Source organism: Molothrus ater, chromosome 6, assembly GCF_012460135.2.
Source record: "Molothrus ater isolate BHLD 08-10-18 breed brown headed cowbird chromosome 6, BPBGC_Mater_1.1, whole genome shotgun sequence".
Lineage (NCBI taxonomy): Eukaryota > Metazoa > Chordata > Aves > Passeriformes > Icteridae > Molothrus > Molothrus ater.
This window is the reverse complement of record NC_050483.2, coordinates 18254179-18277507: the sequence shown is the minus strand read 5'-3', so window position 1 is coordinate 18277507 and position 23329 is coordinate 18254179. Positions and strand designations below refer to the sequence as shown.

General features: G+C 44.4%; 1 protein-coding gene across 3 annotated transcripts in view; it reads left to right on the top strand.

The window, feature by feature from the left end:
* Window positions 1–23329, top strand: part of LOC118687938 (USP6 N-terminal-like protein) — a 76722-nt gene that overhangs the window by 26013 nt on the left and 27380 nt on the right. For 2 of the 3 annotated variants that reach the window (XM_036385153.2, XM_036385155.2), the window contains one exon: window positions 19241–19506. The gene's annotated coding sequence lies outside the window, so the exon portion shown is untranslated. Of the gene's footprint in view, window positions 1–17932; window positions 17953–19240; window positions 19507–23329 lie in introns of those variants that run through there. The other variant, XM_036385154.2, reaches the window with a different exon arrangement.

Below are 23329 nucleotides of genomic sequence, written 5' to 3'. Positions count from 1 at the left end.
GCTGGAAGAGTTGTTGAACATACTGAAGACAAGGAATTTAGAAACATGCCCACATGACCCCACATCTATTACTCAGCAGGCATTTTTGTTGCACATCTTGCATTTATTTTCTTGCTAAAACTTTAGGCAATTTATCAGTGTTGCCATTCTGTAACTGGACACCCCTTTGCGCTGTCTGCCTCTGCGGCCAAAAACGAAGTGAGAGTGATGTTAGCTAGCAACACGATCTCAGCAATTCATCTAGATGAAGACAGAAGTTGGCTGCTCTCTCCATTTATTCACTTAGTTAAAGTACTGAAAGCCACAAATGAACTTGCTTCAGTTTTCCAAATGCTGTGATAAGAAAATAACCAGCCCCAATTTCTAAAATTTTCCAGAGCTGATGTCCATGCACATAGAAAAATCCAGCACATCCAAAGCCAAACTCACAGGTTCCTATATGAGAGCACCACTGCTTGAGATGGCTTGATGGAAATAATGATGTATCCAGCAAATTGATCATCATGTTCTACAATAGATAGTACACTTAACAGCAGCTTAACTTCCTGTTTTATCTGTAGGTTTTTCTGATCTCCCTTCTGCAAAGATTTGTATTTGAATGTTTATGGATTTCTGTGTTGTGCATATTGCTTGGTATGGACTTTGGGGGCAATGGGACAGCTTTGCCAGCTCTTGCTCCAGGTGAGGTGAGGAAGGGAGCAGCCCAGAAGTTAAACCTACAGATTTCTACTTCTTTGCTAAGCCTTGTGTTTTTTCTGTGCTGGCCCATGTTGGAGGATTGGAGATCCATCAACAACAATAGAGTAAAAACTGTGTGGTAACTCGTTCTGGTGAAACTTTCCTGTGTGTCTTGGTTTCTCTTTCCAATGAAATTTCCTTGAAACTCTCTCCCCATCTTCTGGTGCCCGTTCCTGTGTCAGATTGAGAACAGCCTTTATCCATGGCCATGGCTCCCAAGCACTAAGATGCCTAATTGATGAGTCTGTGCAGAGGAAATAGCTGCCTGCCTGATAGGTGCTGATGGCTTGGCAGGAAATTTCCTCTCCTGCTTTTTCAGTGGTCCCACAGTCTGTGAGACTTATATTCACTGTGCACGTAGGATTTGTTCTTCACCTGTGATGAGGATGTGATTGTTGTTTCTTTAGAAATAACAGCAGCAGAGCCAGGTAGCTGTCATCTGCTCTCCAAAAAGTGTTTTGTTGCTGTTTTCTCTTTTGCTACAACAAAGCACTGCAGACTTCTCTGTCTTTTGCTTGAAATGCAAGTAGCTTTATTTGGTCTTTTGTGTTCCTGAAGAACCTTGTGGCAACACTACACCAAAATTCTGCTGTTCAAGTTGAGTTGTGCCATGGCCATGTCCTTCCCCTGAAGGGAGGAGCAGAGCCTGGGCCACAGGTGACAGGTGTTACACATTACACAAGGTGACTTGCCACAGTCTTATCTGGCATCAGTGGTTCTGGGAACTAAACTTTTGTGGGGCTTGGTGTGCCCATGTGTCCTTTCCACTGTGAGATGAAACTTGGCACAGTCTGGCTTTGCAAAGCAGAGTAAAATACAGTTGGAGAACTTACTGCTGACCCTCTGCCTTTCAGCTGGAGCAGAGCCTGCAGAAGAGAGTGCCAGCCTTTGTCAATCTGAATTCAAGGGGTTGCTGTCCCCCAGGGTGCAGGGGATGGAGAAGCCTTGCAGCAGGTTGGGAGCCGGGAGCGTCTGTGGCTGCGTGAGCGTTCTGTGCTCACGTGGCAGAGTGTCTGTCAAGGCATGGGTTTACAAACAGAGGAGCTCATTAGTTACAGCAGCCGCATGGTGTGGCAGAAGGCCCGGACTTGGGTACGCTTTTGAGCAGCTACTTGAAGGAGGAGGCAATTGCTGAAACATTCATAAACTTGACTGTCAGCAGATTTCCCAGTTGTCTCATCCTCAGTGGAGACAAGGGAGTGCAGCCAGGAGCTGCTGTACTCATCCCAGGAGAGATGGCAGGGAGCAGCAGGCTCCAGAGGTAATTCTCTTCATTAATTCCCATAAAAAATTTCCGCCTTCAAAAGCCTAAATGAGTAGAGGCCTGCCAGAGCAATACCCTGAGTGGTAGCTTTTCCTATTTTTTTTCCTCTCATCTTGTGCAGTTCATATGGAGGAGAATGCTCTTGGCGTCTCAAGAAAAATAGCAGCAAAACAATGCTAAACATTGGCTATAAAAAAATCTACTTATTTAGTGCATATGTTGAAATGTGACAATGGGGGCATCTCATGCAAGTCCCTTGTTATTTTAGCTTTTACTCTTTGACTCATATGTACGGTGTAATACTTTTTTAATATTATTCCCTTATATTTGGAAATAAGGGTACAGTGGTTTAGGTTCCAAACACCTTCATTCTCTGCATGTCTCTCAAGGCAGCCAGGTGTGCTGTACCTGGTTTTATGGCTGTCTCACACAAGCTAGGCTGACCTAGCTGGTTGAGAGCATTTTCCCACACTGTCGTCTTGTTTTCCCTTTTAAGTTTTCTCCTGTTTTCCTCCTGAAAAGTAACAGTGGGTGGTGTGAGGAACAGAGTCAGGAATTCAAGGATAACTGCTGCACTTGTCCTCAGTTCACCCTCTCACGTCTCTCACCACGACAGCCTGTGTTAGCAAAGATGACAGTGTGTTAGCCAGAAGAAATACATTTTGCTGTTTGAGGAATTGGCTAATCATTACATGCCTCAGTTTCCCCATTTAAGAACATGTTCTTTAAAACTGCCTGTTTTCTCCCAAGTTTATATCTCTTTCAAACAGACATGAATTTTGTTATAAGTCCTCTGCAGCAATACTGACTTTGTTGTGAATCCTATGCTGCTTCCTCCAGAGAGGCTCAAAGTGCTTCTGTGTATCAGTTAGGGAATGGCCTCCATAACAGGACAGAACTTGAAAGGGGTTCTTTTTGTTTTTTGGTTTTGGGTTTGTTTTTTTTTTTTTAAGGTACTTTTGCAGATGTTGTGGTTAAAGGCTTCTATATTTAAAACCCTAAATCTTGGAATGTGGCTCCATAACAGTATGTAGTGGGATTTGGAAAAAGTCTGCTAAAATTGTATATAAGGAATAGAGAAACAGTTAGGTCATGTTAAAGTTGTTAGACTTTCTGGTGCTAGTGCATGTCTTTTGGGTTGTTTTTAATGAATGTTTTTTTAAAAAATACAAATAATGGACCTTCCATTTCAGACAAATGTCCCTTTTTTAGGATGGTGATATTTTTCCTAGTAAATGGCTTTTTAGTGGGCGCTGCCTTGCTCTTTCCATCTGATCTCTGTGCCCACATCTCTGAATGTTTCCATAGCAGAAAGGAAGGGGATTCTGGTGCCAGCAGGCAAATTTCAAAAGCTGCAGTGCAGGGAAGTTCACAGTTCTGAGGCATTTGGAATGAGCAAGAAATAAAACAACACCAAAACCCCTTAAACTTTTACTGCCAATCAAAAATAACAGAAAAACTTGCTTCTTGGTTCCTGTAGTCCTTGTCATGCTGAAGTACTGAAATGGAATAATCCTGTCATCCCCTAAAACGAACCTGAGATGTTTAGGAGCACCTAGTAACTTTTAAAGGAAATACAGTGTTTTACCTGTGGAATGCTGCAGTTGTGCTGTCACACTTGACTTAGAATGGGCCTTTTGGGTGCTGTTTAGATGCAGGACACAGGTAATGGCTCTCATTGCATGTGGGGACATTGACTGTGTTTGTCACAAACACAATGACTGGAGTTTGTCACACCACAGACCTGAGTGGTACCCAGTAGTTGTGCTCACCCCTATGCCCAGCATCCAACTCCAGCCATCCTGATGGAGCTGAGTTTGGATTAGGCAATATTTTGCTATCCAAGCCTTCTAAGAGCCTATTGAGAGGGAAGGGGAATGGCTTTTCTTTCCAAGAGCAGCTGAATGCAGTGCCCTAGTTACCATGGTTTTTAAATGGAGTACTTCAGAGGATGTACAAAAGCATCTTTAGTACTTGCAGTACAAGGAGAATGAAAGGACCTAGATTGTGTCAGCAGTGTAGCAGAGGCTTAAGTGAGTATCATTCATTTATTGTTAGAAGATGACCCAATTTGGATTGTATTTATGGAGTTGGAGGGGAGAATGGACCTGTTTCAGATTACTTTTGAGCCTTTAAATGTACTTACAGGCTTTGTGTAGGAATTGCATTGGCTCCTGCCGGGTAAACAGAGCCTTTCCCCATCAGGAAACAACATGAGGGTGTTCCCCATGTAGTGGAGCATTGATGCATCCTGGCTTGTCTTGTGCTGCCAAAATGGGTTGATTAATGCCACATCTCTCCACATGGCAATGTACTGGATGGGGAAAAAAATGAGTTGTCAGACAGAACCTGCCCAGTTGATTTTTATTTATTTTTATTGCATTTTCCTGCAAGGATTTTAAAGCCTCCAGTTACTATATAATTTGCTGGCTAGTTCCAGCTAATCAGATCCTTAGCTGAAGGCTGTGGACCTGCAAAGGACTGGTGAAGGTAATAGGTTGTGAAGTCTGCACACAGTGAGATGCTTCTTCTGGTTGGGTTTCACCTCTGCCCCTTCCTGTAAAACAGTGGGTGGTCTATTTTAAATGCTACCTGTGTCATGATTCATTGGCTCCTTCTTTTTACCTGGCTGTGATGGCAATATCTGCATCTCCTCCTGGGAGTCTCCTACTGTTCTTTAAACTGTTTAGGTACTGCTGAGAGGAATGTGTCATCTGCAGATCCTGTGAAGGATGTAATTTCTTTAATTAATTTTTTTCTCCTGCATGGGTTCCTGTAGTCATTACATTAAACTCAACCCTCATGATGCAAACTACTTTCAGAAGAGTCCAGAGGCTGCAGTGCTTAAACCCATCTGCAAATTTGAGAGGGGGAAGTGAGGAGATGAGCATGGAAAACTCATAAGGAACTGAAGCTTGGTAAAGCTCAGTTTTTTCAGCAAACACTATAAGTTAGTTCACATGGGCCTTGTGTGAAGAGCAGTGGAAATTTGAGTTGCATTGTCAATTCATTAGCAGCATTCACATTCATTTCAGTGGAGCCAGGGTTGCAATCTCCCACTAAGTGATGCTTTAAGTCTGGAGAGGCACATCTGCCTCACATCCTCTGCAGCCTGCTGTTAAAGGGAGCCCTTTCCCCATGGAGAGAGGGAGAAATGCATTTATCCCTTCCTCCAGCTGTCCCAGCCAGCCACAGTCTGGTCTGCTCTGAAGGGAGGGGCTGCATTCCAGCTCTGGAGGTGTGTGGCAGGATGGTCACTGGGACACCCGCAGCAGCAAGAGAGGCCTGCAAGCACTTAGAGACTGTCTGGACTTGTTCCTTTGAAGGTACCATCAGCTACAAAGTCTGGATGCATCCAAGCACCCGTGCATCCATGTCCAGGCTGTGCTGGCACCGCTTGGCTGCTGCATGAAGGAAGTTGTTGCTCTGTAAGAATCGGCATCCAATGCTTTTAGGTTTACAGAGAACCTGCTGGCTGGAAAAACTTTTTTGTTTGTGTTCCAAGGTACAAAAAATATGTTAAATGCAGGTGTAGTGCGCAGCTGGAGGTGGAGGCTGGCAGGTGGTCTCACAGGGTGGGGTCCCTGGGGTCTGCCAGCATACCAAGGTCAGAGCAGCACCAGGTTGCCTGCAGCAACTGCAGAATTGAGCATGTAGGGGCAAACTGGCATTTCCTCCTTTTCCTGGCTTTCTCAGGAGTGCAGATGGTAGGTTTTGATAACTAAAGGCTTAGTACAGAGAGGTCTGTCTAGTGTGGGATATGTAAACTTCAGTTCAGGCTTGGATATGTTCCTTTTCTGTCAGTAGGAGGTATAGGCTGACTATTCTGTTCAGTTCCTTTTTTCCTTTCTGTTGTTTTTTTTAATTTTTTTTTATTTTTCACTCCAGTTTCATAGTGCGGGTCCAAGTAAGGGGTAATGAAAATTAAGTGACTTGGCCTGCCTCTTACACAGCTACTGCCGTGTGTAGTTAGCAATTTAATGAGAAATGAGGCAAGGCAGAGCTCCTTTTGCTCTCATATAGCCAAACTGGCTGTGTAGGACTTAGGAGCAAGATGGGATAGTAATTGAGTGTGATGTTGTGGTATTTAGGGCAAGATCACAGGAAAAGCATTGTATTCCTTTGAACAGGATGGAGCCTTTCACGTGACCATTTTTTTTTTTTAAGTTTAATTCTGTAATCTTGATCTGTTATCTAAGAGCAGGAAGACATCCTAAATTTGGAAATGTGCTTCATCTCCTTTGACGAGCAAAAGATTCCATCTTGGTCTGTCTAGGGAGCCCTGGTGTCCCCCTGGTGTGGGGCATCTTGTTTGGCAAATGCTGGGGTTTGCTGTGCCCAGGGCATGCACTGAGAGACCTTTAAACCTGCATTAAAGCTGGAGGATTTTTCTCTATTGCTGTTGGCTCACCTCCAAGGTATGTTGTGGGCTGTGCAGTGCTTGCCCACACAAATGTCCCTCAGACTTCGCCTTCACTGTGTCTCTCATACCTGAGAAGTCACTCCAGAGCAGCTCTTCACTGGTGCTTCCCACTTGGTGAAATCTGCCTGTGTGGGTTGTCTGTCATTGATCTGGCCCCACTGGTGGGCTCACTCCTTGTGAGCTCACTGGAGTTTCAGAAGAAATAAAATAATAGTTTTAATGTCAGTAGCTTTGTGTCAGGAGGTTTGGTTACTGCTTTTTTATCCTGCTAGCTTTTCTCCTAGACTTCTTAGGCATGTGCAGATTATAATTTAATTTCCTCTTGAATTTAATAACTTTGAAAGGCCTAAAATCAATAGCTGTTCAGAGTTGTGATTGGGGATGCAAAAATTTTCATGCCTTTCTCTTCTACAGCAAATAATGCTTCAGGTGCAAGGGGAAGCAGAGGGCTGTCCTGTAAAGCAATCTGCTGCATGTCTGCAGCCAGAGTCCTGTTTCAAGCCCTATGGGGTAATGTTGGGATACTCTTAAAATCTCATGTGTGACCCTCAGCTTTTAAAGAGCACAGCTGAGCCTGCTTTTTTATCTTGGCAAGTTTGAGTCCCATGTGCTGTGGTCCTCAAACTTGGGGTCCAGAAAGTGGCTTTTCTGCCACTGCACTTCTCCCTGATGCTTTTAACCTGGTTTCAGTGTAACATCCCTGTCTGCTTTCTCCTAGTAACCTCTTGCCCCATTTCACCTCGTTTGTATGGAGTAAAAACCCTACGGTTTATTTTCTACTTTCTGGGGAGATGTAGTTTTAAGTTAATTGAGGGAAGACAGATGGGACCTGCCAGCTTTTCATAGGCCAGCAGCCCATCAAGGGTAAAAACTAAATGTCTGATGGCTTGCCAGGATGAGCTTGTTAGTGTATTGCCCCAAGGTGGTTAGGACTCGGGGGACAACTCCCTACAAAGTTGGGCTGCAGTAGCTAAAGTGTCCACAGAACAGATGGCTCACATGCCCCACTCTTCGGAGATTGCTGGCTGGCGCAGCCACCCAAGGACCCGCTGCCTGGACAGAGGAGCCTGTGGATTGGCCGTGGTGTGACATCCTTGAGCATCCCTACCGCGGCTGGGTGTGGAAGTTCCAGGGTTGGCTTGCTCATCACCTGCCTGGGTTCCACCGCTGCATCCTTGAAGCCCCGGGGGGAACTGTGAGCTCTTTTCTTGAAAGACAAAAGGCAAAATGCTACAAACCACAACAGCTTCCACGCTAAAAATACCATAAAAGGTTGTGTCCTTAGGAGCTGGGCATGGGAGCAGTTCCCACCCACATTACTGCAGCATGAGTCACCGGGTGATTGCAACTGCTCTCCGTGTGGATGCCCGGCTGAAGAGGCACGGCACAACAGGGGGAGGAAGGGGAACTGCTCCGTAGCGCTCTGGAAGTGATGAAGAATTACGAAGAAGAGGATGACGTGAGGGCATACGTGAACACTTTGCTTTCCTTTTGTTAGATTTTCCTTTTATTTCGTGCGGTTTTCAGGTTTTTTTGTTTTTTGGAACTTCCAGCAAATGGTATTAGCTGATGATTTGAGCTTAAGGCATTTGCAGCCAAGAATCTTCTGAATATGCAGATACCCCCAGTTTGCTCTTAGGAAGCACAGTAATTGCCACGTGATTAATATGAAGCTGGAAAACCCATCTGACATGGAAGTACGTTTTATTTATTCTCTTTAAGCAAAGTTTTTTTTCTCTCACTATCCTCTCTCCTCATCTTCATCCTTTAACCCCCTACCCTGATGCCAAAACAGGCTGTGTGTCCTTGTGACAGATGGTGTAAAAGCACATCTCCCTTACATTGTGCCCTGCTCTTCCCTGTGCTCTTTATCCAACAAGCAGGTATTAGGGAGTAAACTTGTTTAGGTTGTTTGGGTTTCTTTCCTGAGACACCACCCACCTGTCCAGGCCCCAGCAAGGCTATGGGTATTGTTTTCCCTTTTCCTTCCCTTCTGCTTGACGTCTTGGCCATCGGGGTTTACCAGAATAAGTTTGTCAGTGAGAAATTCTATAAAAAGCTTCCTTTATTTAGACACCAGCCCACTAATGACATCATGAGGGCATGGTCTTCCAAGTTCCTCCAGGCTGAGCGGACAGAGGGAGGTGGTGGCTGTGAATCTGAGCCCTGCCCCTTTCCCAGTACACTCCTGTAGTTGTGTTCAGTGGCTGTCCTTCAAAATAACCCCAGTCTTCCTCCTCCTTTGGGGACAGGGCGGGGAGGTCCCCCCAGCACACTGATGCATCTTTAGCAAATGTTTTAGCAGTAGAATATAGCTGTGGTGGTCTGTCCGTCTTCCTACTCATCACTTGCAGGTTAGTCCTTTGCAGTGCTCTTTGGTGGGTATTCACCTTGACTTCTCAGGGAAGCAGGAGGCTTGCACACTCAATCTCTTTGATGCTACCAAATTTTGCATCAGGCCAGTTTCAAATAACTTTACCAGGGAAGCAGGTGAAGTGAAGTTAAAAAGGCCTGCATGGACAGGCAGAAAGCAGTGGGAATGGGCACATACGAGATCTACTGCTTGTTTTATGGTGGAGGAAAAGAGGCATTAGGTGGGGGGCAGCAGAGCAGAAGTTGGCCACCAAAGTAATGCACTGTCAAAATTATTTTGTGAGTGATTTCTTTAAAAAGTATTGGTTTGAGTATTTCTGAGTGGAGGAAAGGTGTATATTTGTTAAGGGTTAAAAAGTAGTGAGTATGATCTGGATGAGATTTGTGAACCTTCTGGAGAAGTTATTCCTCAGTTTAATTTACGTCTTTGGAGAAGAAAGTATGCTGTGGTGTGCTAAGCTTCCCCTTGTATGTGCTCAGTTTGTTAAAATGTTATCACAGGTGCTTTCTTAGTGGCCTGCAGTAACTCCTGGGTGATTTTTTATGTGATCAATAAACCAGAGCTTATTTAATCAATGGGAAGTCTGTGCTGAGAGAGTTTAACTGACTTCCTTGATTCTGCTCATCCTACTGTTGAAGTAAGCCCTAAGGTTGGCATACATCATGGCTATTGCTCTTACATCTAGGAGACTTGGAGCAGTAGACTTACTAATTCAGTGTATCCATAATGCAGATTTTTCCAGTCCTGTCTAGAATCTGGGTTAGATGAGTGGCAGTTTCCAGCTCTGTGCTGATAGCTGCTCTGCACTGCTGCTCCACTTGTTCTTCCCATATTGACCTTCTTGATACTCTGAAGTAATAAAATCTCAAAATAAATCCATATTGCACAAATACTCTGCAACATTGTATGAGTGGCCAAAATACTTTGTTCTCTTTAGAAAGTTATTTTCCAAAGTTTGGTGGTGTTAAAAGAAAATACAAATTTGCAGGTGCCAGTTTCTGAGAGTGTTTCAATCAGGTCGCACAGAAAAGTGGGATCTTTGGGGATACTTTCCTGGGGTGTCTTGTTGTGGTCTCTGGCAAAAAAAAAAAAAAAAGAAAAAATCCAGTGTCCAAAATACAACCTTAATTAAAAAAACGTTTTTACCACTGGGAAGTGACATCTGATAATGTTTTCTCTAAAGATGGTGTGTGGAGATTGGGTATTTTTAGCTGCGGCTATTCTCAAGTTGTTGTTTTGTGACCTTCTTCTAATAATACATTTCTTTAACACTTTCCTTAGAGTTTTTTTAGAAGCTTTTTCAGACATAGATGGGGGGAGAAGAAAAGGGAGCAGCAGCCCATTGGCAGAAGAACTATGGGAATCTGTGTTCTGATGGATATTGGTGCCTAAGAGGGGTGCAATGTTAGAGTTGGGTGTACCTTGTGAAGGACCTTTCCCAGGTCAGAGAGATGGCTTGGGATTCAGCTTTCCCTCTGGCTGTAGCAGCTGTCTAATTCACACTGCCTGCTTCTTAAAAGCAGTAGAAAACAGGATCAAGGTTTAAATAGCTGAAAGAGGAAATCTTGAACAGGAATGATGTGCTGATAGAGATGCTGTAGTGCAGGAATCCCATGGAAGGGCAGGTGTAAGAGATGGCAGTTTAAATTTCAAGTCTTTATGGTCTGGGGTTTTGGGGTGGCTTGGCTGACTGTCTGGAGTCTCTTGGGATTTACCTGCAAATGTTGCTTCTGAGATAAGAGAGCCAGTAAATTCCCATGTGAAACCTGAAGTTCTTCATCATCCAGCAGCTGCTGGGCTTCTCCTCACCTCTTGCTGGCAGACTGAAAAGGAAGCACAGATCTTGAGGGACCAGTGAGCTGATCCTGGTTTTTTGTGAACATCAAAGATGCTGTGAAAAAAGTTTCTCAAAGAGAGGTGATAGGAAAGATAGGAGAGAAGAAGCATTTTCAGGTTGGGTTGCTGACGTTGTCTGTATCTCAGTAGCTACCCATGGAAATGGTCTGGCTCTCCAAAGGGAACAGCAGTTATGTGTTTCCCCACACTTGGCTCCGGTGTTATTGTGGGAAGAAAGCAATGAAGCTGATGGTATATAATAAATACATGTGAAAGCAAGCTGAAGGAAGGGCAGGCAAGAGTGGTCTGGCTATGCTGCATCTGTGGTGTGCTGCTCCATCTCAGAGGGCATCAGGAAAGTTCTCCAGGAAGAACCTGATGGTGGGGCTGGAGAGGTGTCTGGCTGAAGGGATGAGGAAGGTGTTGAAGTGGTTGTTTACTTGTTTATATAATTTTTTTTTCAGAACCCAGATCAGTGATCAGTGGATTCTGCTAATTGCTAATAAATTAAATGAGCTGAGGCCGTTTTGCTTTCTAGCAAGTCCTTTTATGCTGTGGTTCCTTTTTAATGACCAGAGGCACAGTCAGAAATGACAACCAAGTCTACTGGAGGTGTTAGGACCACATGTCCAGCCTTGGGTCTGGAAAAAGTAAAAGGTTGCTGCTCCCCAAAATACCGAGCCCACATCCTGGGCCACTGGCTGGGGAGAGTGGGCTGTGTGGTGTGGGGTGCTTGCAAGTCCCACGCTCTCTGGGGCTGGGCAGGGCTTGCCACAGTAAAGGGGATCTTGCTTGAAAGATGTTATGGATCATTCAGCATCAGAAACGTGCCAAAGTGGTCCTTTCTGCACCAATCTCCCTGCCCCCATGTTCTTGGACCAAGAAATTACTTACTTATTTTGAAGCTCATATTTTTGAAATCTCTCTTCAGCATAGTCTTATGCCAAAATGAAGGCCAGAGTTAAGGCCTCCTGGGAGCTTTCATCAGGAGATGGTGCAGGGCTGGTGCTGAGCTCCTGTAGGTGCTGGTTGTGCATTTTCCCTTACATCAAATTTGGGACACAAAGTGGTTGTCTGGGTAATCCTTTCATTGCAGGGAACCCTGCCTGTGGATGAAAGCTGTTTGGGCTTGGCATTGGCAGTCACGGGCACAGTTTCAGTCATGAGTCTGCAACGTGTCAGCTTGGGTGGCCAGACTTGAGCATTTCATATCCTGAATAATACTTGGACTTTTGGTGCCCTTCTTGGGTTTAGGACCTGACATTTGATACTCTGGTTGCCTAAAAAAAGATTAAATTAAATATAACGAGTGACTGAGTAGTGCTTATTTGGGAACTGTAATCTTGGTGCCCCTGTTTTCGTGTCACACCTGGGTTTAATTCATCATAACTCATTAGCAGAAGTGCCACAGGCTTAGTGCCTGGTGTGAGACTGTTTCCTTTGGTTACTGAATAAAGGAGCAGCACCAGCAAAAGTGGAAGCTTCATCTGTGTCGTTTGGGGATGAAACAGGGTGATAAGGGATCTGGCAGGAAGGAAGTGCAGTGTGTGGTGAGAAGAGCAGGTTCTCAAAGGAGCATATTTAGAGTACAGCAGATACTCGGGATGGGCACAGTGTCTTCTGGGGATGGTTTGTAGCTGGAGAACAGGGGCAGCCACTCGAAGTGGTGCAAAAAGGGCCCCATCTCCTTCAGGCCATGCTGCTGGAACATCATCTTCTCCACAGGACCTGTAAGGGGATGGAGGAGGTGCTGGATGGAGCTGGGAAGGGCAGCATCGGCTGTCCCCAGTCTGGGCTGGATTTACTGGGTGGGCTCCGAAGGGCCTCTGTCTCAAATCACCCCCTGCTGCTTTTTGTTGGGAGTGAGCTGTTACTCTACTAAAACCCTGCTGAAACAAGGGGAGGCAGAAATAATCTGGGAAAGCAAATATTTTCTGATAACAGTGAGCAACAAGCTTTTGTTTGCTGTCAATGGAAGGAAGTGGGAGAAACATGTAGTAGCTATAACACAGCACAGGCTTTACTGCTGGAAAAGAGATTTAGTGCGCAGATTTCTCTAGCAGGGGAGATATCCTTGAGGAAGGGCTGCTTAAAGTGAGTGGGAAAGGCATGACTTTTGTTTGCTGCAGCAGTGCATCTGTGTGAAGCAGATGCTAAAGGAAGGTCTGTGGCCAAGATGAAAATCTAGGTCCAAGCTTTCATGTGAACTGGGAAACAGGGAGATGGAGTCCTTAATTTGTATTCAGCCAGGTCAAGATTGAAGCAACTGCACTTTAAATTAAAGGGAGGCCCCTGTACTCAACTGACAGTGATGATAAAGTGTGAACCAGCTCTGATCTCTGTTCTCTGGAAGGATCCTTCCTGCTGAAGAACTTGATACTTTGTTTAATAAAAAGGCAGAAGCTCCCATGCAATATTAGATTTGAAGTCTTATCTGAAGGCCTGCAGGCATGTTCTAACTCAAGTAGGCATTTTATACTTAGTGTTGGACCCATTTTTTATATTAGGGAAAAAAAGTTTCTTTCTTATCAAAGGGCACTTCAGTGCCCTTAGATGCTTATTTATTTGTAATTTCCCTTTTCCAAGCTTTCTTGCAAAGTGCAGAGTCCAGCTGCCCTTTAGTAGGATGCATTGTGGTCTCCCAGGTTTTGATCTTGGAACAGGAAGATTCATTTCCCAGGCTGCTGAGGAAATCATCATCCTGCTTGCAAATGCCTTTTGTAGCAGGCAACTGAGTTTTCGTGTGTATAAATGAACTGTTTAAAGTGAAATGTCCAGTTATTGCTTTGTGGGGTAAATGTTAAAGCATTTTTAAGGTAAATGCACTTTGAAGTTCAAAGTACCTTTTTTTTTTTTTTCTTCAGCTGAGCATGTTTTCAGCTAAGTAGAGCTGCAGGTGATACTTGAATTGCAGGTGATACTTGAGTTGTATTTGTTTGTTTCCTGGAGAGAGCAGCATCTGCTGCTGTTTTTCTGGACAGCCTTGCATGGGCCTCCATCATACCAAATGCTTGTCTTTATATAATGGCCACAAGCTCTCATGTACTTAAACTTCTCCTTCTGCTTTTTTTAAACTTTCCCCTCTGCTTTTTATCTCATTCAAGAAAAGGTTTTGTGAGTTTTTTAGTTCTTCCATTCAGACTGTTACTCCCTTCATGCAAGCTCTGGCTTTCACTGGAAAAACTTTTCTCAAGTATTTCTGTCGATAGACTTAAGCCTGCTCTGGTCCCCTCTGACTTGCTTTTATCTCCATTATTCACAGCAGAAGTGCTGGGGACATGCAAAAAAGTAAATGTTGGTAATAGATCCACTGTGGTTCTGAGCTCGGGCTTTTCTGAAGTTCTTTGTGTTGCATTCTCAAGCATGTTTGATCAAAGGTGCTGAATGCCTCTGAAAACCTAGAAATGGAAAGGTGGCATCTGGTTTGATGTCTGTCCGTGTCACCTGGCTCCCTCAGTTGTACATCCCCTTGGATCCTGGGCTCCACAGTGGCAGGCATCCAGCACCAACCCACCTGGTGTTCTTCCACCCTGGGCATCATTTCATTGTACTTATAACTTAAATACAGAAACTGCTAGTGAAATAATATGGCTTGCTCCAAAACGTTGGTACCATTTAATTTTTCCTGTCTGGAAAGCAGTGTCTGTCTGTGGCAGGTTCAGTTTTATATCAACCACAGTAAAATGCTAACAGCCAAATACACACCAATTGTGAGATGTGTTTTGAAGCCATGACCAAATGGGACAGATATTGATTTCAACACTGTTCAAAATCACAAGAATCCTTGAGTTATTTTCATATTAACTCCTAATCTGGAAAGGTGCTTTTAACAGGGTATCCTACATGGCCCTTGCTGTTTCATAAGCTAAAGTATTATCTCTGCATTACCTCTTTACCTATGGTTGGATTTTATGAACATGTTTTCCGATAAGAAAAGAGGGGAGGAATTCTTGTCTGGCCAATTCCCTCAAAGGGAAGACAGCGACTATGAGGAGGGAAAACTGATAATAACAGATCTGGATCAGGCTTATGTACTTAGCAATTTCTTTGCTTCATTCTTCATTGGTAGTCAGGCTTTCCATGTCTCTCAGGTGGGAGCTGGGGGAGTGAAGTCCCTCCCAATTAAGCAAAGAGCCACATTCAAGACCATCTGGTGAAACTGAATAAGCACAAGTCTATGGGGCCTGATGGGATGCATTCCAGGATTCTGAGGGAACTGGGTGATGTGGTTGGCAAGTCATTTTCCATCACGTTTGAAAATTTGCAGTGGTCAGATGGAGTCCCTGATGACTGGAACAAAGGAAGCATCACATCTGTTTTTAAGAAGGGTAGAAAGGGGGACCCTGGTTACAGATCAGTGAGCCTCACCTCTGTGCCTAGGAAGATCATGGAGCAGATCCTCATGGAGGCAGTGCTCAAGCATGTGCAAAAATGAGGAGGTGGTCTCACAGCCAGCACAGCTTCACTATGGGCACATTGTGCCTGACCAACCTGGTGGCATTCTCTGGTGGAGTTGACTGCAACACTCAACAAGGGAAGAAGACCAACTGGTGTCATCTACCTAGAGATCTGTAAGGCCTTTGACTTGATCTCAGATGACACCCTCATCTCTAAAGTGGAGTGATGGGGATTTGAAGGGTGGACTGCTGGGTAGAAAAGAAATTGGCTAGCTGGAAGTAGTCAGAGAGTTGTGGTCAGTGGCTCTATGTCCAGGTGGAGGCCAGTGACAAGTGATATCCCTGAGGATTCTGTCTTGGAGCTGGCTCTTCATGAGCTAGCAGTGTATGCTCATAGACCAGAAAGCCAAAGCACCCTGGGCTGCACCCAAAGCAGGATGAGGGAGGGGGTTCTCCTGCTCTACTCTGCCCTCATGAGACCCTACCTGGAGTGCTATGTCCAGCTCTGGAGTTGTCAGCATGAAAAAGTCATGGACCTGTTAGAGTAGGTACAGAGAAGGGCACAGAGATGATCAGAGGGCTGGAGTACCTTTTCTATGAGAACAGGTAGAGAGCCCAGAAAAGAGAAGGTTTCAGGGATACCTTAGGGGACCTTCTAATACTGAAAGAGGGCTTAGAAATAAAGAGGGAGAGTGACTTTTTACACAGGCACATATGGATAGGACAAGGGGAATGATTTCTAGCTAAAAGAAGAGAGATTAAATGTTAGGAAGAAATTCCTTACTCAGGGGATGGTGAGGCACTGAAACAGGTTGCCCAGAAAGTTTGTGGATGCCCTATCCCTGAAGTGTTCAAGGCCAGGCCAGATGGGGCCCTAAGCAACCTGGTCTAGTGAATGGCACCCCGTCCTTAGCATGGGGATTGGGAATTAAACGATCTCCAGGGTCCCTTCCAACCCACACCATTTTATGATTCTATGATTTTTAATAAAATGTTGTGTTTGCACACACATGCACCAAAAAAAAATTCCTGTATTTCTTAAGTTGGGGTGATTTTAGGGAGTTAACAACAAGCAGAAAGAAACAGAAAAGTTATGTTGTGATTAAAAAGATTCCTTTCATGGAACTTAAAAAATAATGTATTCTAATGCTGTCCTGCATATAGTTCCAGGGCTGTTAAAAAAAGCTTTGGGAGACGTTTTCTCAGAACTTTCCGGTGTTGGATCAAATACTTGTTGTTTCCCTCAAGTTTTCTGTTACTGGATTTGCTTGCATGGGACTTTGATTGAAGAGAACAAGTTAACAAAAGCTTGTGCATTAGCATCTGGAGATGCTGTTTGAAGGTAATGTAAGTCCAGGATACTGCCAGTAAAATGGTCAGGGAGTGTTCTCTGCAGAGGCTGCCAAAGACAAATAATTTCCTGCAAGGGTTCTGTATTTGGAGGCAGTGTGAGCTGATTAAACTCATTTAAGTGATTGAAGGAATGAGGGTGGCTCCTAGGGGCTGGGCATTAGTTGGGGTCAGGCTAATGGCTGAAGATCCCTCTCTCCTGAAAAAGAGGTGAAGCCAGAGGCTCTGGAAAGCAGGGTAAGACACACAGAATCAGCATAGGTCTCACTTCAACTCATGTATCTGCAGCATACAAGTAATTTGCCTCAATAATTATTTTGGACAAGTTTTTCACAGACAAGCTGCATCTTGTTAGTGGAGTTTTAACTTCCTACTTTTTTATTTCATTGGCTGCTGTACCAGCAACTTTATATAATGGTACATTTGTTATTTCCTTGTATGTGTTTAAAAAAAGATGCTGCATGTCTGTGCCAAAGAGAGAACAGGGTGCTGGCAGCATGGTATATTATGTTTGCATCCTTGTTCCTTTGGTTTTGGCTAGGGAACATCACTAACTCCACAGTGCCCAGGGTGACATCCTGGGTATCAGCCAGGACACGTGTCCTCACCCTGCTGCTTTGGGCACATGTTGGGGGTAGGTGGCCTCGAGCTGACTGTGCCCTGCCATGCCAGAACCAGGGAGAGTTTTAAATAGCAAAAGGAGCCTTTAGCTTACCCAAAATTGCCAAGTATAGCTGAAGGCAAGAATGACAAGGGAAGAGTAGCGTGTCATGTAGTGTAGCTACATGTACCATAAAGAATAAAATACAGTGTTTTAAGAGGAATGCATGTCCAAGTGGAGAATGACCATCATTGTAGCTTTCTTTAGTTTATGGTTAAAGAAATGCAAACTGCTTTTCCAGTCTTAAGCAAACAGAAGAAGCCTGTTACTAAGCTCTGTGTTGATATAGTTCCCTTCCAGGTCAGTGCATCACCCGAAAAAGAGATTTATTTTTTTTTTTTTTCCCTCTGGCTTTTTCTTTTTTTCCCTTTTTATAGACACTGGAATAAAAAATGGAGGGAATGCAGAGAGAAAATTAATCTTCAATTCTTCAATTCCCAAAAGAAGCGTGTGGACCTTTGCGTTCTTCAGTCTGCTTATTTTTTTCAAATGAAAAATCATTTAAATAATGATGCTTTTAAAAATAACTCACGCATCTTTGATTTTTGTGCAGTCCTTTGTCTGGATTTTATTTTTTTGGCTATTGTTGTCTCTAGAAGATGAGCTTACATGAAAAAGAGTTTAAAAAATGTTTAGGTGCTCTTTTATTCCCTGTGAGGTCTAAAAATAGAAGCTGACAAAGAATTGCTTATAGACTCACTGCTCTGTTCAGAGGGTTTAGTCTAAAGCTGCATCTTCTGACTTTGCAACAGCTGAGCTGTGCAGAAGCACCAAGGCTGGGCTTACTGAGCATAAGCAGGGAGGAGACCAAAGCTCTTTATCAGCCCTCCAGTTTATCTCCTCCCAGCTCCATCCTTGGGGAGAAGAGCGCCAAGGCACCAAAAACGTGTGTGAGAATGAGAGCGGGGTGTAAGTACTGGGAGCAAAGGAAGAGGGATGGTGGGGAGAGGGTTAAGAGAGGTTTTATTTATTGGTAGTGCTGCTCATGTTGAGGGGGTGGGTAGCATATAGTTGCAGGCTTACATGGCTTTTTAGTTATTTCTATAACTAGCAGACTTGGCTAATTCATTTGGGTTTTTTGATATTTCTGTAGTCTAGCAGCAAATTCTTGTCACCACAGCTTGCAATTGTACTGTAAAAGCTTGGTGCAAACTGGGAGAATAGAGGCAAATGTGTGTAATCTGCTTTGAATGTGTATGACACATTATAACCTACTAGGTGATAACATATATAAAGTATAATCTGTGTAATGGGTTGCTTGATTATAATGGTGGCCTGAAAGGATGTGAGGCCTTCTGCACTTTAAGGCCTCCAAGTCATTGTGTCTGAGTGCTGGAAAGGTGACAACAGGGAAATTCAGCACAGGACAGCTCAGGATTGTGTGGAAAAGTCCATTTGCTGGTGTTTGTGAGGGGGATTGGAAGTGAGGTGGTGTTATTAAAGTGGTGGCTCATGGCAGAAGTGAGCTGTTCTTCCTCTGCCCAGTGCTTGCTGATTTCAAGCAGAGTGTCCTATGTTGGGATGCTGTCTTGATTTCACACTTGTGAATTAGCGTGTTGCTTCTCTGAGTTGCTGAAGGTGAGAACTAAAAAGTTGGTTTTTGTAAGTGATAGCTCTGTGTTGGGCTCTGCTGTCCTTTGGACTGTGTAGCTGTTTGGATGTATCAAGGAGAACTGCCAGTGCTGGAGGGTGGCTCAGGTGGCACAGCTGGTGCCAGCTCTTCTACCATGCAAGTCAGTGATGTGTCTTGGTCTTAACCTGACCCAAGTCCTGAAGGAATGGCCTGAACCCTCCATTGCAGCCCTTCTTGGGGGCAACATAATCTTAGATTAGATGGAGTAGAATGTAATACTGTGCCTCTGGCTTGGGTAGGGGGCATCTTCTGCCTGCTGAGCTACCAGTGCCACGTGCCTGCTGGTAAAAAGGTGTGTTGGGCTCTCAGACCTTCACAGGAAACCCTGCGACCTAACCAGGGCGGAAAATGGCAAGAAAAACCACAGCAGGGTTTTTTTGCAATGTACACAAGTGCAGTTTACTTTCTGCCATTGTATGCCCTGTAGTTACAGCCTATTCCTTCCCCACCAGCTCCAAAGGAATCTTCCTTTCCTCTGTGTTCAAAGACCCCTGTGTTGGTAAAGGATGGTGCCTTTGCTGTCCCAGAACTGGAAAACTCATCAACTTCTTATTTCCTTTGCAGTGAGGCTGGGGGACAAGAGAGTGTGGATTGCCTCCTGCCTTGCCTCTTCTCCCAGCCACCAGCAGAGGACGAAGGTGGAGGAGATCAGCCACGTGAAGCTGGGGCCGTGGGGGTGAGCCGAAAGGCTTTTGACCGGTGGGCTCTGGCAACTGGGGGCCCTCACCACCCTGCAGCAGAGACCACTGGCTCCTGCCAGGTAGATGCCTTCGGGGGAGTGGACAACTCCAGCTGAACTGATGAATCTTGGCACCTGATACAAGGCTCAGGTAAGGGCACATTGCTTGGAGCTGGGTTACGTTTTCATCCTGTCTTCTCCAAGCTCATAAACTGGCTCTGGAGCAAATGAGAATCGCACTGAGAGCTGTCATATACAGTGGTTACACGTGCTAGTAAATCAGCAGGATCTCATCTACAATGATGCTGGATGCTCTGGTTTGTTGGGGTAATTGCTGGTGGCATCAAAGTGAGTTGCAGTGGAGGTGGAGGTTCTCTTTTGGTGTTCCCACTACCTCTGCTGAGGGAGGTGACTCTGGTTTTATCCAGCGCAGCATCCTGTGCAGTTTCAGATACAATGCAAGTTTACTAGGACAGGAGATCATTTGAATTTTCTGTAGCACATCTGTGATTCATCTAAAGTGATCTATGGGCAGTCATTTTCAAAGACCCCAAGACAGTTAAAACAAACCTTCCTGCAATTCAGCTGGCTTAGTGCTCCTTATGCTCTTAAAACAAACAAACAAAAAAGCTTGCTTGTGTTCTCCTGGGTCGTAGTCAAGGAAATAAATATGCAAACAGGATCTCCTGTATCTTGGTTCATCCTGCTGGATAGTAATTTCATTCCTGAAGCTGTAATTCACTTTGTGAGTGCAGGTCTTGATTTCCTTTCTGGTAGCAGGGATGTAATTGTGTGCCGGAATTGAGCTAAGGTTGGGGATGCACAGTCCAGTGAAGTGTTTTGAAGCTGGTGCTGGCCGGAATGTTTGCAGTCTGGGTTTGTTAACGAGAGAGAATCTGCACAGGGGGGTCAACAGAAGTCCTTGATGCAAGTGCACTGAATGTGTTGTCCATTTTGGAGTACAAATTTAGGGGTCTAGTAAAAAAATGCTGCAGCAGCTGCAACACTGGAGATGGGGATGCTGGCCTGTCTTGCACCACGGCCTCAGGAGCAGGTTGACTTCTGCATGGGGCTGGTTCTCACAAAGCAAAAGCTCTGCCTGTAGTCAGGAGCACATGGCCATCACTTCCTCCTTGGCTTGTCACCTCATGGGCACACAGCCAGGTATGCCCGTGCCCACCTGTAAGAGCCCACAGCCCCTCCTGGGTTTCCTCAGGCTGTGGTGGAGCAGTCACAAAGCCATGCTTGCTTTGGCTGTGCATGGTAGGTGTGTGCAGTGGTGTAATGCTGTGGCTTTGCTTCTGAAAGGCTTTGAGCATGTGGGAAAAGAGCCTCTGATGACAGCTTCTCTTGGCTTGCAGCTGCTGACTGTCCCCCCACGTTCTACCAGGCAGCCAGGATGGGCAGGTTGCTTCAAGCCCTTTGCCTGTGTGGTTTGAAGTGTGTCAAGGTGCCTGTTTCATGCACTTAAAAAGCCCGGATGGGGCTTACTCAACTTCTCACAGCTTGCTTTAGTTGCTTTCACTGCATGGCCAGGTTTATTCCAGGGCGTGCCAGTGTGTGAGTCACTGTTACAACTAGTAGAAGCTTTACAAGTGAGTTGTAGCTTTCAAAGTGCTCTGCTGGGAGGTGGTGCAGACTGCAGGTGTACCTTGTTACAGGCTTTTGCCTCTTAGCAGATGAATAAGCATTTTCACTTGCATAGATGTATATGCTTTTCCTTTAAAACTGTTCCCCTAAAGCAAGGCTGGTACCATAGATGGCTAAAGACATAAAATGCTATGTTTAAATGTGCTTTTAAAATAGAACATGAAACAGGAACGGTGACTTGTTGTGTTTCAGCAGTGTAGTAAGTAACCTTTTTTACCTTATTCCACAGCAGCAGTTTCACTCTGATAGAGGCCAGAGTGGTAGTGAAGTACGGTGTGTCATAACTTGCCTTTTTTTCTTCTCCTAGCAGCAATCTCTATTTAAAGTTAAGTGGACCCAGTCAGAATGAGAGCACATATTCACCTAAACCCATTTCTGCTTTTTCAGTGACCTTCCACCAAATAGAAACCAACTACAAACATGTAGTCTTAATCTCAAATGGCTTGAGTAGATACTGTTCTACAGTACAAAAGATTTAAAATCTGGGTTCCAGAATATCCTCAAATCCAGGCTGAGACTGAGAACATGTTGCTATGCTGTGTTTGCTAAGAAGAGATTTTGCTGATATTTTCATTTCAAAAGCCCATCTGTCAAGCACTGGCAGGGTGATTGCTGATGAATTGATAAGTGTGAGACATGGTGTTGTGGCTGGGGGTGACAGGGGATGTGTGTGTGTCCTGGGCTGTGTCACAAGTAGCACAGCTGCTGGGCCATGGGAAATGCTTAATTCTCCTGGGCAGTGAGCAGGGCTGCAGAGCTGGGCTGGTGGCTGGTGGACAGAGGTTCCCCTGTCCCAGCCAGGCTGGTCCTGGCAGGTGCTATCCCATGTGGGGCAATGGGAGCTTGGCAGCTCTGACAGAATAAATACGGGGCTTGTGGGAAGGGTATAACAGTAAATCTGATTGATGGTGAACAATTTTAACATGAAGTCTAAGATTTTTGATGCAGATACTTCTTCTTGCTGCCAATACTTGAGATTCCAGCTGGTGAATTAATTCAGGGAAAGTTGCTTTCATTCAAAAATTGGGTATTTTATTTCAGGTTTGTTGATAGCTAGATAATGTTGAATGTGGGTTGGCAGTAATGTGCATTTTCATTAAGCATTTTTTAGGCTTACTGTAGTTGGTAATAATTTTTACTTCCTTAAATCCTAGACTGGAAGCTGCAAGTGTTAGTGTGAGAGGACAGATTGTGGATGTTTTCAACTCATTCTTTTTAAAAGGAGCTAGTTCATAACTTTGTTTTGGGGCTAAATTTAAATGTGCATGGTTCAGGGCTTTCTGTTGCTTAAATCCTAGTTAATTATCTAATACCATTGTTGCACAGTTCACATTTTCGTATTATTCCTGTTCATAGCAGCTTCATCTTGTGTGTTTGTCATAGGAAAAAAAAAACCTCTTTGCTAAGAAAATACAGTACTCTCAGGAGAAAATTGGGTGGCAGGGTTGAGAAAGTAATTTGAGTGGTATATTAAAAAAAGAAAGTATGCAGTCATTGTAGGTATATGAAGAAGCATGGCAGGTACAGTACAACCTGTTCCTTTTTATAGGAGGCCTGTTTACATCAAGTAAAAAAATTATGTGTTTCATCAAATCCTTCAGAAAATAAATCTCAGTAATTTCCATGTACACAAGGTGTCATTTCCCTCAAGCAAAGGCTGTATAACATCATGATGTCAAAACTACTCTGGAGTTTGAGCACATGCAGAATTAAATAATAAAAATACCCTCTTCAATATCTGCTGGTAGAGAGCTGAGCTATGTTGTGTTCCCTCTCCAGAGTACTTTGACAAGCGCCTTGTTGAGCGCAGCGCCGTCTATGCTCTCCCGAGCAGCAGCACTGTGGTCACACCCCAAGGCTGCTGAAGCCTCTTGCCATCTCCAGCCTTCCCACTGCCATCAAGCATTTTCTCTGCTTTCAAGTTTTTTCCTAAATTTGGTCTTTTGCAGTTTTATAGAAAGAGAAAATAAATATGCATATTCCAGGGATGAGATTAAAAACTGGCTCCTTTGCAAAAGTCTGGTGTTTCTGGCTGCAGAGAGGCTTTTGCAGAGGTGAATGCCAAAATATATATGTTCTTGCTGTGTAAATCCTCCCGTGGTACCAAGCTGTTCTTCCTTTGTTATTCTCTTAGAGTGTGGTCAGAGATGTTCAGAATAGTTTTCACTTTAAAAGTGTCTTGAAAAATTGCCCATTTAATCTGACATACAGTTTATTTTTCCCCTGTAGCCTGCAGAATATTAGTATTTTTAGCAGCATGTAAAAGACATCATTGGAATTTTTTGGCCCCAAAACAACAACAGCAACAAAGTCAGAATTGGGGG